The following is a 14,634-nucleotide window of genomic DNA, read 5'->3' as shown; positions in this document are numbered from 1 at the left end:
TTTTCAGAGCCTGGAGGCCTTACTAGGCCTCGGCCTGCCTCAACCTCTCTCAGCTCACCTAATTGTAATCCATTCGCTGCGTTAGGAGCCCAAGCGATTCCTCGGAACGAGGGCTCATTGCAGCTTAGGCCACAGGCCTCAAGGCCTTCTTCTTCTAATGGCCTTTTTTTTTGGAATCCATTCGCTGCGTTAGGAGCCCAAGCGATTCCTCGGAACGAGGGCTCATCGCAGCTTAGGCCTCAGGCCTCAAGGCCTTCTTCTAACTGCCGTTTTTTTGGCACGAACTCTGCGGCTGCCATTTTGAATTGACTCACGGTGGCCATTTTGTGTGTGACTGAGGCCCAGACTGCCTGGAGTTTCTCCTGAAGGCAATGTTCATCACCGGTGACAGAGGCTTCGAGACTACAGTGTTGAACCGGGGAGGGCCTGTTCGCTCCCAAGGGACGCGGTGCCCATTAATTCCCCGCCCACCCCCCTCAAGGGCTGAATCATCTCTGCAGGCTCCCTTGGTGAGTTACAGCACCGAGGGGGGGTGTTCTGCCAAGGTTGAGCCCAGAGCAATTCATCATGGCAGAGAAAATCAGCGAGCCGAACACCACCAAGCGAGCTCGGCCAAGCAGGGAGCCACAGAGGGAGGAGGAGTCCCAAAGACTGAGAGCAGCCTCCCCAGATCTGACAGGCACGGTGGGAAGGTCCATTTTTGAACCCCTTTCCTCACATTGTGCCTCAGCCCCAGGGGCCTGGTCTTCCCCCAGGGGAATTCCCCAATTAGATTTAACCACAAGAGTGGACCCAGGGAGGGGCACAACTAACCAGGACACCCCAGGACCCCAGGCCACGTTCACCCCCACTGCAGCAGGGCTTCGCCCTCCTGAGAACCAGGCCTTGAACCCGGACCTCCTTCAGTCCATGATAGCCCAGGCTGTGGCTAGTTTATGGCCTCCAACACCCCACAGCCACCCCCCCAGGCCACGTATCATCCACAATCTCCAGATTTGATGGAGGATCCCTCATCGGATTTGGAATCTACAGGGGCTGAACAATCTGGCCTGATTTTGTTTGAGGACGAGGGCATCACTCCTTCTGACCCCACCCCTCCTGTCGGTCTCTTTGACCATTCATTCTTTAATTCCCTGCTACTCAGGGCCTGCACTACTGCAAACCTCCCCCAAGAACAGGAGACCCCACCTACAACGTCCAAGGGTCCCCACGCCATATACACCGAGCCCTCAGTCTCGCAGAACAATATTCCCTGCCCTCCCCTTTTTCTGAATATAGTTCAAGAACAATGGGAGAACTTAGGATCCTTCTTAAGCCCCGGTGCAGTAGAGGGAACATTATTCAATGTTGCCCATTCTCTGGCCTCTCTATTGGAGATTCCTGAGATTGATGAGCCTTGAACTCATTGTTTCCCAATGCTAACATCCCTGGGGACATAAATGAGGCACTTAGGGCGGAGGATAAAAAGATTGACTCGCATTGCGTAGTTCCCATCTGGCATCAGCCTGGGCAACAAAGGCGGCAACGTCCATGGCCTTCTTCGCCAGGGCTTCAGCCCTTGGGTTACGTGAGCTCCAGGACAGGATCCCTCCGGACCAGCTCAGAGCTCACCAAAATCTGGGTAAGTTAGTGGCTACATCCCAGTACCTAGCCGACGCTTCTCTGCACATGGCTAGATACACTGCCAGACCATCGCTGCAGACATCTCAGCACGAAGGCTCCTTTGGCCCAGGAATTGGCGAGCAGACACCAAGACCAAGTGGCGTCTGGCCTCTAAACCTTACACAGGTGGACATCTCTTTGGTAAGGCACTAGAACCATACTTAACTGAAGGTAAGGACAAACGTAAAACTCTGGTTAACTCATGTCACAGAGCAGTTACAGGAGGCTGCCTTTCGACCAGCTCCATCCTGGGACTGGGCCCAGGCATCCCTCTATTCCTTTCAGAGACAAGAACGACAGCAGGATCATTCAGCATGCAGAAGCAGACCACAGATCCAGGCCAAGCGGCCCCTTCAAGGCCGAGGGGCCGTTCCTCTAAACGAGGCAAGTGATCTCACAGTCTCACTTCCCATAGGAAGCCAGCTGGCCCCTTATTCCAGCACTTGGGCAGTCACCACTACAGATGCCGGCTGGCCCCTTATTCCAGCACTTGGACAGCCATCACTACAGATGCATGGGTGTTAGATACTGTCACGCAAGGTTTGAGACTAGAATTTTGTTCTCAACCACCTGATAAATTCCGCTCTTGCCCTATCCCAACGAGCAGGTCCAGGGCTGACTTTATGTCAGAGGCCATAGCTCATTTATTACAAATACAAGCAATTGAACCGGTACACAAGACCAAGAAGGACGAAGGTTTTACTCAAACCTCTTCGTCATCCCTAAGACTTGGGGGGCTGGAGGGCAATCTTAGACTTGAAAGATCTAAACCTTACTTGAGGTATAAGAAGTTTAAGATGCAACCACTTCAATCAATCCTGGCCAGCATCAGGCAAGGTGACTTTCTTACCTCAATAGACCTAACTGAGACATGTTTCCTAACCACCGCAAATTCCTCAGATTCAGCTATGCCCACTACCAGTACAGAACCCTACCATTTGGCCTCTCATCGACACTGAGGGTATTTACAAGGTACTGGCAGTGCTCGCAGCCCACCTTAGACAAATTCCAATCAGAATTCAATGCTATTTAGATGACATACTAATTCAGTCATCATCATTCCGAAACGCTCAGTCAGACCTCGCCCTAGCCATCAAGGTCTTTCAGGAGCACGGGTTTTCTGTTAATTTCCAGAAAAGTCATACAACAACCCGGCTCCTCCATTTGGGCGCTGTTATAGACATGGACAATTGTACGGTCTACCTATTTCAGGACCGAAGGAACTCTATTCAGACTCTTGTACGTCGGATCCAAAGGGCCAGAGTAGTCACATTGGCCTCCCTATCACAGCTACTGGGGAAGACGGTGTCTGCGTGCAAATTGTGCCATGGGCACGCCTCCATGCCAGAGAATTACATGGCTTCTCCTTCCATTTCAGAGACTTGAACTCCCTTCATTGGTGGGACTCCCCGGCGCTGTCACAGGGAGCAGTATTAGAACCAGACAGGATTACCATTACCACAGATGCAAGCCTGTTTGGGTGGGGGGCACACCTCCACACGCACTGGGCTCAAGGTCGGTGGTCCAAACAGAACCTAAAGAACAATATAAACTGGCTGGAACTCAGAGCCATACATATGGCCCTAAAGGGATTCACCGATATAGTATAGGGCCAACATGTCCTGATTTTAACCGACAACATTACAGCCAAGGCCCACGTCAACAGACAAGGGGGGACAAGGTCCAGGCCTCTCATGCAGGAGGCCAAATTGCTGGGGTCCTGGGCGGAACTGAATCTTGCCTCCATCAGGGCGGAGCACATATCCGGAGTGACCAACCAGCAGGCGGACTCACTGAACTGAGCAACCATGGACCATTCCGAATGGCAGCTGGATCCGAAGGTGTTCAGAGAGATCGTGGACAGGTTTGGTTCCCCAACCTTAGACCTTTTGCCTCCCCCACCAACTCACAACTTCCCAGATTCCTTTCCGGGTTCCCACCTCCATCAGCGGAGGGAACAGATGCGCTCCGCAGTCCCTGGCCCAGGGAACTGCTCTATGCCTTCCCTCCTCTGCCGTTTCTTCCTGCCACGATCAGGAAGATCCTTCGCGAACGAGCAGAGGTCCTCCTGGTTGCGCCGCATTGGCCGAGACGCTCTTGGTCGCCGACCTGATGGAGCTCTCCGCATCATCTCCATGGAGGATCCCAGCAAATCGCATCTCCCACATTCAGGGGGAACTACGCCATCCAGACCCTCAATGACTCCAGTTAACCGTCTGGCACTTGAGAGGCAGGCCTTAGGCTGAGACTCATATTCGTCAAGGGTCATAGCTATGATTCAGCAATCCAGGCGACCCTCGACGAATAGAATATACGATGCCACATGGAGAGACTCCTGTAATTGGTGTTCAGCTCGAAAAATTGACCTTTTGGCAGTTTCAATGCCAGTTATCTTGGAGTTCCTGAGGGATGGTCTAGACAAAGGGCTTTCCACAAGCACTATCCGCAGGCAGGTAGCAGCACTTGCCACAGTTATTTCCTGTGGCAATGAATCCTTAACACATTACCCTATGATACGCTCCTTCCTAAAAGGAGCTAACAACGTCAGACCATCAACTGTACATAGATACCCCTCGTGGGATCTTCATCAGGTTTATAGGCTCTTGTTTCGCACCCTTTGAACTATTGACACTGGTTTGTTTAAACAGTTATCGATGAAGGTGGAATTTCTTGTTGCTGTAACTTCAGCGAGAAGGATATCTGAACTGGCTACTCTTCAGTGAGGAAGGACCTGTGTTCCATAAGGACAGGGTAACCCTTAGGCTAGGCCCCTCCTTCGTGCCTAAGGTCAAGTCCTTGTATCCTAGATCTCAGGAAATAGTTTTGCCGGACTTCTGTCCTAACCCATCTAATGACATAGAGGTTCAGTGGAACAAATTGGATGTGCGCAGGGCTTATATTGTTATATACAGAGAACCTCATCTTTCCACAGAACAGAGGAGAGTAAGGAGAGTAATAAAGAAACATCTGGAACACTAATTAACCGGCCGGGACTGGTGACGCGGTCCATGAGCCGGCTGCAGATGCCGGCAAAACCTATTTAAGTCATCATTGTTTACTGGCTCCTTAGCCCTGATGATGTTTGGAGTTTCCAAACGAAAGCTTGGCAGCTTTTAGTAAAGTATATTTTTATATTTATACTCTCCTGGTGTTCGTATTTTATTTGTACCATATATATATATATATATATATATGAGCAGAGCTTTTCATCACCAAGGATCCTGTAAAATATATTGTCCACATACTGTAACTTCTTAATTTTGACATTATTTTTAGAAAAAAAAAGATTTTTTTTAACCTGTCAACTTACATATGCCTAACAGATCTGAAGAAAAATTGAACAGATTCCAACATCAAGTTTGATCTGATTACAGAAAATAGATCATAGGCTATCAAAATACCTATAGCTGCTTCAGTTTTTCCAGAATGAGATGAAAATAGCAAGATGAGTAGATCGTATGCTGGCTGGGAGAATTCTGGGAGCTGAAGTCTATACATCTTAAAGTTGCTGAGATTCAGAAACACTTCTAGAGGCCTCGCAAAATGTCACCATGATAAGCTTCAAGGGTTTCACTGCAATTCATTTTCAAAAGTTTTTTTAAAAAGAAAAATAAAATTTATTGTGTACAGAAGTGCCCATAAATCAATAAACTTCAGCAGTTAATTCACTGATTAAATATATTACAAAGCTTATTAAAATCAGTATAATAAAAAAAATAGAAAGGATGGAAAAAAAGAATAACCTAATTTATAGGTTGTTTTAAAAAGTAAAGTTTTAATAGATTGTAGACACCATCATTCCCTGAACATTTGATTTTCTGAGTTAGAAGATGTATTGGCATGCCTCCTTAGCAAATTAGCTTCTTCTGGGAATGAATATTTGTTGCTTGTGTAACAATTTAAAAATAACCTGTGAAATGTGTGTGATATCACTCTTGTGCAACTAATGGAAAGCATTTTCATATAGTATTTCCAGTGCTCTAATATTAATCAACTACCCTATATTCATTATTCAATAAATAAATCAGAGGATATTCTCTGCCCATTCTTTTCCTTCACCCCAATGACCTTGTCTAAACAAATTCTAACAAACAAGTGAGAGAAAGAAACATTAGAGCAGAATTCCCTCAAGTATTCTGAAAGGGAGAGCTGGTTATCAAAGTTAGTATCTGGTTCCTCATGTCATCAATTGAGACCCTGGAAAGCAAGAGAAAAACAACAAATATGATAAAGGGTCTGGAGGCTAAATCACATGACTAACGGAAAGTGAATAGGACATAAGTGACCATGAATAGGGACTCCCAGTCTAGGATTAGGTGCAATTGGCACATAAGATGAATTTGTATAATGCCCAGAAAGACCTGTGTCCATGAGGACTCTCAAATTGCATACCAACTCATAGCCCATGGAGTACTATCCTGTCAGGAATTAAAGCTGGCAACTCTCAAAATCCAGGGGACTGCAAATCCTAAAGCCACTCTGTCTTTCTAGGATTAAAATGCAGCTGGATCCTCTTCATCCATAGCATCACTTGTCCAGCCTGGAATTAGAAATGTGCAATTGAATATTACCAGTCTTGCTACTGGATGACATCATCGAGTGGGTTCATGGAAATATTTGGTAAGAAAAGCCAACCTTTTTTCTCCCTTTCCCCAACACCAACTGAAGCTAGAAACATAGATAGAAAGAAAACCACTGAAACACCATACCTTCCATTCCCAATTCTATAAACCAGTCCAGAAGGACATCATGGAACTGAAACTATTGAGAGATCCAGAAGGGCAAGGACTATCTCCATCCCCTTCCTAAACCTTCCAGAGATCATGTATAAGTGTGACTAATGCTATTTCAGTACTATAATCTTGTCTGAATTCAGCTGCAAAAGATCCATAAAATCCACTCCACCCAGGGCCTTTGGAACTGAGCACCAAGCAAAAGTTTTCTGACAGTCACTATGCTATCTTTGCAAAGTTCTGACTGTGTGATGGATTGGGAAAATCATTTAAGCAAGTTGCTTTATTTGGGAATGAAGAGTTGCCCTGTAGTAAGATGGGTGGCCAATACATTTTTACAAACAAAAAAAACCCCTCTAAATTGGTTCTTCAAAGCTGCGGTACAGATACTTGGCTGCTTTGAAGCCCTTCCAAAGATGTCTGGGCATTCAGCTCTCCTGCTGGCAATCTGTTCAGAAGACCTTGAGAAGGAATGCTTTGAGGCAACCGTCCCTTTAGGTGGCTACAACTTCCCTGCTTTAAATATTGGATTCAAAAAGGCACTTCCTTTTCCAAATGATGTACTCAGGCATACTATTTGGCAGTGATTGTTACTAACATAATAGCACCTACTCATCTGCTGCATTAGTGCAAGTCTTCTTATCAACGCATGATGTTAATACAGCTTTTGGTGTCTTATCCATGGGGGTGATTGGCCTAAAATTTGTCTTAGCAACAATTTTCAAAACCTTACTAAAGTAAACTTTTATTTTTCTATTTAAATTTCAACTTGAATTAGTATATTTTTTCCTGAAAATTATAATATCTAGCTTTTAAGATTTTTGTTTAAAAGTAATAATTCAGTTTCAAGAAATTGTTATCAAATTCCAAGCTTTCCACCATCTTAGGTTTTAATCTAAATGAAATGTTGATTTTCTTCCCTGTCCATTTATCTCCAAACACAGTTCCCTTTTCTATCATCAGTTTTCTGTCTTCTGTTTAATCTCGGATCCTTTTACTCTCTCCCATGTGATCTAGGACTGCTGGGCATTTCCACTAAGTTATAGGTTGGGTAGCAAGCTTGCCACTCCAAATGGTTCTCTCTGTAATTTCCAAATTTAATGCTTTAGCCTGATCCATCATTCTGTATAAAGCAAAGGCTTGCCATAAGGCAGGCATATACCAATTATGTTCTTATGTTTCCTTTGTCTTGAGTTTGATAATTGCAGAGTTAATGAAATGCAAATTTTTTAAAACTTCCAGCCTTTTGAGTATGAAAGTATGAAACGGGACTAAACATTCAGTTTACAGTAAGAAGGCAAGCAGAGTTCTTAAGCAACTTAACATCTGATCTGAATGATATTCCCAAAGGTGCTTTTTCCAAAAGGCAACTGGACTTTCTTGGGTTGTTTTCCTTTAAAAACATTTTAAAGAATTTGCAGTCTTCTTTCATTCATTCTTCATTCAGATCTGAATGATAGGTGCACTTCAGCCAATACATGTATTTTTGAACATGCATGTGTGTGTGTGTGTGTGTATACACCAAACCCATTGAATAGATTTTCAAGGATGCTACTTGACAGAATATCTTTAAAAGTGGTTTGTCTTGTGATGAATGTTTCTGGAGTGCCATGAGTCACAAGTGGTTTTAGCCTTCCAGCTGTGCTCTACAACAGATGAGGTTGGTGGAAGATTCATGTATTATGACAGTACAGAATTAAGGTGAAACCACAATTATGGGACGGACTGCAGCAGAAAACAAGGTCAGCCATCAATCAGATGGAAATTGCAGAATATAAACATTTATAGCCAGAGGATGATACACTTCTCTTTATTTTTTACTTTATTTTTAAATCTGCAACCTCAACTCTTTGGCAGCTGTCCCTGGAAACTACTGGGGACAGCAATACTTTCCCGCCTTTGCTCTCCGAACATGATGAGAAGTGTCTGAAGGAATTTGAGCAAAAGCCTTAGTTTATTTCAAATATGTCTAATCCTGCTTTTCAATTTTAAACACACTCATAGTGGCTATGAATACAGTTAAGGCAGAATGAATCAAACCACCCAAATTTGAAAGCCATTAAAAGCTCTAAAATTGAAATCAATCAGAAAAGCATGAATCAGTTTGAAAGAAAATTAAATGAAGCCAACATAAAGCCAGTGATAAAAGCCAAATGGTGGAAGCATGGACTTGGTGAGGTTTGGATGAAAGATTGGGTGACTCTTAGAAAAAAGAGATTACTTGAACTGGAAGATCACAAGATTAGAGTTTGATGGCATACCTACCTATGGTATGGAAAGGTTAAAATGAGTACTGACTTTAAGAAACATTTTGTTAGGCATGCTATCCTAATGATTTGGAATAAATATAAAATCAGGTTCTCCCTTAAGGTACCTCTTTGATTGTCTCTTCAGAAAAGAAATGATGGTGAGACCAAACTGGAGGAAGTATGATCAAATAATATTTTTTAATCAAGGTGAACTAATCTAGTCAAAAGACGGATTGGAATCAGAAGGATATGTATGACACTGGCTGATATATTTACAACTGAAGGAAAAATTTAATTTTGGCAAAAAACTATGGGTTTGAATTTGTAAAAATTGAATTGAAATTGTATTGTGTGTTACTTATGAACATGTTATTGCCAAGGGCTATAAAGTGTTGAAATTGAATCTGGAAAATGAATGTGTGAAACATTGTATGATTCAATAGGCAAGGAAGTTTGGGTGCAATATAATGTTAACCAATGGTATACAGTAATTTGTTGCTGTGAATTATCATAGAAAGAAATAAAACAGATATATGCTATGCATTAGTGGACTGTTCCTTAGAGGTAGCTCACAGTTTAAAACTTTTTTTAATAAAAGGGAGAAGGGGGGTATATAATTCTTACTACACTACTGCACACCTCTGCTGTTGGATAATGATTTTAATACATTTTTTTATTGTTTGCCCCAAGTAAAATTGGATTGTTGGTGAGAGAAGATTGAAACAAGGTTAATTTCTGGGAATAATTAAAATGAATAAACATGGCATAATCTATCACCCAAAAACAAGAAACAAAGTGGTTAGGCCACAAAAAGAAAAGGTTGATTGGGGTCTGTGGGGGATGATGACTTTTGTGGCATTAACTAAGAGTGAGTGAGTTTGAGCCAGCCATACTGTTTCGTCCTAACCCACTTCACAGAGATAATCTGTGCTAAAGCATTACCAATAAGCAATAATTCACATCCTGGAAACCAAGTGAAAATATAATTTCATTTAGTTGAACTTTGTCTTGGTGATGTTTGATTTGCAGGAGCATTCCTGCCAGTAATCTTCTGCCGAACACAAAGTGAGGCAGAAAGCAAATGCTTACTGTTAAGTCTCATCAGCCCAGAGAATACTTTCAAAAATAAACATACAAACACACATAATTTGCTTTCTGGAAAATTACTTTAATGGCAAATAATGAAGAGAAAATTGTTTAAGTGGTAAAAGTAATAGCTGTCACCAGTGATTCATCATCCTAAATTGTGTTTAACAGAATCTAAGATGCAGTAAAATGCAATCATGTTTCACACTTTTTTGTTTATTACCCAAGATTTATTAGTTGCTTCTTCTACCTGCCATGGCCATGAAAACACTACATTATTTGAAGCAGTAGTACAATGACACCAGCAAGTCCACTGGAGCTCAGTGGCCAAAAATAAATAATAAATAAATAATAAATTTCCAGCAAAGAAATAACCCAAGCATGGTGTTGACAATGAAAATGTTTTTCTTATCTCATTGTTCTTCGAAGGCAAACAATTAGCAGGTGAGTTTCCACTCCACTCTCTGACTAATCCAACATAGAAATACACATATGTGCAGACAAGATTTCATGGGATCAAACAACTGGATCTTCAAGGTGCTGGATGATGCGCCTTTGGACATGTTTCGCAAAGCAGCTTCTTATGCATTCATGGTATATACAGATAGGATCCCTGATCAGTGAAAAGGTGATCACAATCAAGTTCAATATGATAACGAGTGTGCTAGGTTAGAAAGAGCTATAGATGTGGGATATACTAGCAAAGGGCGATGTAAAGGAACCAATGTTCTTTTACTAAGAAATTGTACAACTCCCATGTGCACAACATTTAACGCAACATTTTCTCATGCTAGCATGACTAACTGTAGGAGGAGTCTCCTGGTTTCAAAATTTGGTGAGAAAATTAAAGTTTCTTTCACATGTGATATTATTGGCTTTAAAACACCTAAACATGTATTTTAAATAAGGGTGTTTTGAAATAGAACTTGTACATCTCTTCAGTATTATTCACCTGGCCATTTCTGGAATAAACATGGTTGACTTGGTTGTTCTGCTTCTTTTCTTCCAAAGCAAACCAGACTGTTTTAAAGCTACACAATAAATGGATCTTAAATTTTATGCTGTTGTAAAGGCTTTCCCATCAATTGCTCCTGAAGAGAATGCAAAGCAGCTCCTTCAGCCTCTGCTTAATATGTAACGGCTACACCAGGAATTTCACAAATAAGATCCTGTGTTCCAAACTGGAAGGTGACTTTATCATTGACAAATACCCCATGCCCCAAGCTTTTGCAAATGAAGTGCACAGGAGGGGATGGTGACATGCACAGCAGATAAAGCTCCCATTTGCTATGAAGCTTTATTTTAAAAATTCTGTATGTTCTATCCTATTTTATATTTCAGTCCAAGCAAGAAAGGGTGGGAAGAATTGGGCTGCCCCTGCTGTTCTCAGTGGGGTTTCCACACTTTGCAACATCACCGTTTTGTCCCCATCTCGTTATCTCTACTTGAGGGGAAAAAAACCTTTATTATTCATGGATGCAAAATCTCTGTCTCACACTATCATAAATATTCATAACATTTGCAGCTGTATGCATTCCATTTAACCTTTTGGCAAAGGTTCTTTAGAGGAGAAAAGTTTGGCTAATGAGTGCAGCACATAAGAACTGTAGGCAGGTTTGCCTATTTATACCTAGAGGCCAAGTTGCTTTTATATATATATATATATATATAGGGAAAAAATCAAAATAGCAACAGCAAACTTCCTTGGCATGACAGCCATAATACTCTTATTTGTTTTTCTTCAGCATCGTCATCAAGTGAAAGAAATAAGACCTCTTTGCCATCAACTGTGGTTTCCATCAAATGTGGCACAGGGCCAAGCCATTGTAGGAGTCAGCTTACAATGGAAATTGCAATTTTTTGTAGACTCACACCCACATTTACAATTGACTTAGTCAATTTGGAACTGCTTGATTTGGAACTGCTTATTGAAAACTAAAAGAAAAATTGAGACTTTTTTAAAGATGTATGCAATGAAAAATGAACACTTGATTGTTTTTTCCCTATAATCAGAACTTTATTTTCTTATGTGAGCATCATTTTAAGATTAAAAATTATTTTAAACCTTTCTCTTTTTTTAACAATTTTTTTATTAGTTTTCCAGTTTTATATTTGAGTATTTGGAAAGCAACGTGGTGATTGGGTTAATCAATAGTTCAATAACAAAATCTTTAGTACATGTCTCAGGTTACATCATCAAAAATTCCTTCTCTATTTCCCTAAACATTTGCTATATTATATTTAAGCTAGTAAATTTCTAATTAGATCAAACTCAGTTGAAACATTTATCAATAATCTGTTTTTAAATTTTACCTAATTTTAATATTTAATTGCAATATTCCAATTTAACCTTTAATATCCATAGTATTTAATTGTTGGGTAGCTCAAATTTCCTTTATTTCACTAAATAAAAGTTACGCTATCTAAAATACACATATTACTTACTTAAATATAATCTTATTTTATTTCATAAACATTTTCTATTTCTCATCCTAATACATCACCACAATAATGGAGTGTCCTTTATTATTTCAAATCCATCATCTGCATTATCTGGGCTAAACAATTATTCAAAGCAATTTCCTAACAGTTAATTTTCATTTCCCTTATACGTCTAAATCCTCAATATTAAGCCAATTAATCCCTTGTTTTTTATTATTATTTTCCAACAATACTTAAATCTAATAATCAAATTTCCCTTCATCTCAAAATCTCCCTTTAGCCCATCAGTTGAAACTTTTGGATCCTCTCTAAAAAAAATCAAAAGACCCCATTTTTTAAATCTAATTCTAGCTTTCTTTTTATACCAACCAGGCTTTCATACCAATGCTTTTAGATCATTAGATAGATCTCCCTTCATTCTTGTGCATGTTACTTGAACTAAAGGAGACCATCTAATTGTCAATTTTCTAGAAAAACTGGCCCATTTATAATCATTAAGTTGTTGCACTGGTGGTTCAGATCCCCATATTTGCTCTAGTATACTTGTCTTCAATTCAATCTGGTCTTCTTCTTCTTCAGGTTTCGTCTGGTTTAAGTAGAAAGTCATGTCCAATTTTATAGTTGTTGTTTGATTGTCTAAGTTTTCAGTAAGCTGCACTTGTTGATTGTTAATGCCCTCCATCTTGGTATTACTTTCTTCTGCTTCTGTTGTTTTTTGAGTTGTCGGTTCTTTAATTGCAATCAGGGTTTGATTGTCTAAATTTTCAGTACGTTGTACTTGTTGATCTTTAAAGTCCTCTGTCTTGGTATTAATTTCTTCCACTTCTGTTGTTTTATGAATTGTAAATTCTTTAGTTGCAATCAGGGTTTTGCTTTGTAGATTTAAGCTGGTGCCTTTGTCTTTCAGTCTAGATTTAATTATCTCAGTAGCTTCAAGAATTTTTTCAAGTATAAGTTTATAAATAGCCAAAATTTGTTGCTGGTCCTCCTCCATTTCTGACATGGTTATAGATGGTCCTTTAGTGAAGGCTATTTATTAAACAAAAGTCAGTAAGTGTTCACCTCCACAGTTCCTAAAAAATTTCACCGCCCAGCTGTTCGCTCAGCTTTTAATCTCTTTTAGATAATACCAAGGACAGATCTGGGCTATTCACTTGCTGTACCAAGCATTGCCACAAGATATCCTTGATAGCATTTAAAGTCTTTTTCAAATCCCAGGCTAGGTTTTTATCCAATTTAAGTTCTTTTTCGTCTTTTTTACAAGTAAATAAAGTAGCAAGTCCCCGTGAGAGTAGGAACTTTTTGGGTCCCCAAATATCAAGAAGATGCAAATCCAATTATTTAGTTGTTCTTTTCAAGGCTTTATTTCACCTAGGTAGTCAGACGCCGCTATTTTAGAGGGTGGGAGGAAGACGTTCCCTTCCCTCTCTTTTCATAGGGGGAAGAAATTTCAAGAAGCTTTTTACAGGAAAATACTTGGAGTACAAAGAAGGTAAGATCTTACTCAATTCTTCCGCGGTGTTTTCGAAGTGCTTGTTAGTAATTTTGGCCTCGGCTGATAGCGGCATTAGTGATGGGACTTTTCCCCTGCCAGTTCGAAGAGCTGTCCCGGATCAAACGGGAGGGCTGCTGCTGTTCTGTGATCACTGAGGGGTCCTCTTCATGCTTTGCCGCCCCTCCAGGGCGACTTCCAACCCTTTTCAGGGACCCCCGGCAGGAGAAAACCAGATGGCAGAAAGAGTGATCGTCCCGCATATCTGCCAGCACCACAATCGCAAACAGGAAGCCTAAACTTTCTTATTACATAGTATTCCATAATATATGGAATACTATGGACAAGAAGCAATGGGTGGAAACTAATCAAGGAGAGAAGCAACCTAGAACAATGGAGAAACTTCCTGACAGTGAGAACAATTAATCAGTGGAACAACCTGCCTCCAGAAGCAGTAAATGCTCCAACACTGGAAGTTTTTAAGAAAAGACTGGACAGCCATTTGTCCGAAATGGTGTAGGGTTTCCTGCCTGAGCAGGGGGTTGGACTAGATGACCTCCAAGGTCCCTTCCAATTTTACTATTATTATTATTATTATTATTATTATTATTATTATTATTATTATTATTATTATTTATATAGTAGAACTTCAAAATGATGGACCATTTTGATGGAAGGCATTTTTTAAAATCCAAATTTATGTTATTTCTGCCAGTATATGTACCTGCTTCAATTATGTCATTGAAATAAATGACATAATAATACAAATAATTTGCATCAACCTCAGCTTAAGGGAGCAATTCTTGATTTAACAGGCAAATCCAGTAAATAGAGGTTATCTTAGACATACTGTAGTTCTATGCAAATCCATTAAACTGGGTTTGTTAAGTTGAAGTTTTAATAAAACATTTATATTGTGACACATGATTCAAATCATTGAATTCCTTTCTGTTTCTGTTAGGTAGAAGGT

This window comes from Crotalus tigris, unplaced genomic scaffold (genome assembly GCF_016545835.1).
Source record: "Crotalus tigris isolate CLP2741 ecotype Arizona unplaced genomic scaffold, ASM1654583v1 scf7180000017700.2314712, whole genome shotgun sequence".
Classification (NCBI taxonomy): domain Eukaryota; kingdom Metazoa; phylum Chordata; class Lepidosauria; order Squamata; family Viperidae; genus Crotalus; species Crotalus tigris.
This window is presented reverse-complemented; position numbering follows the sequence as displayed.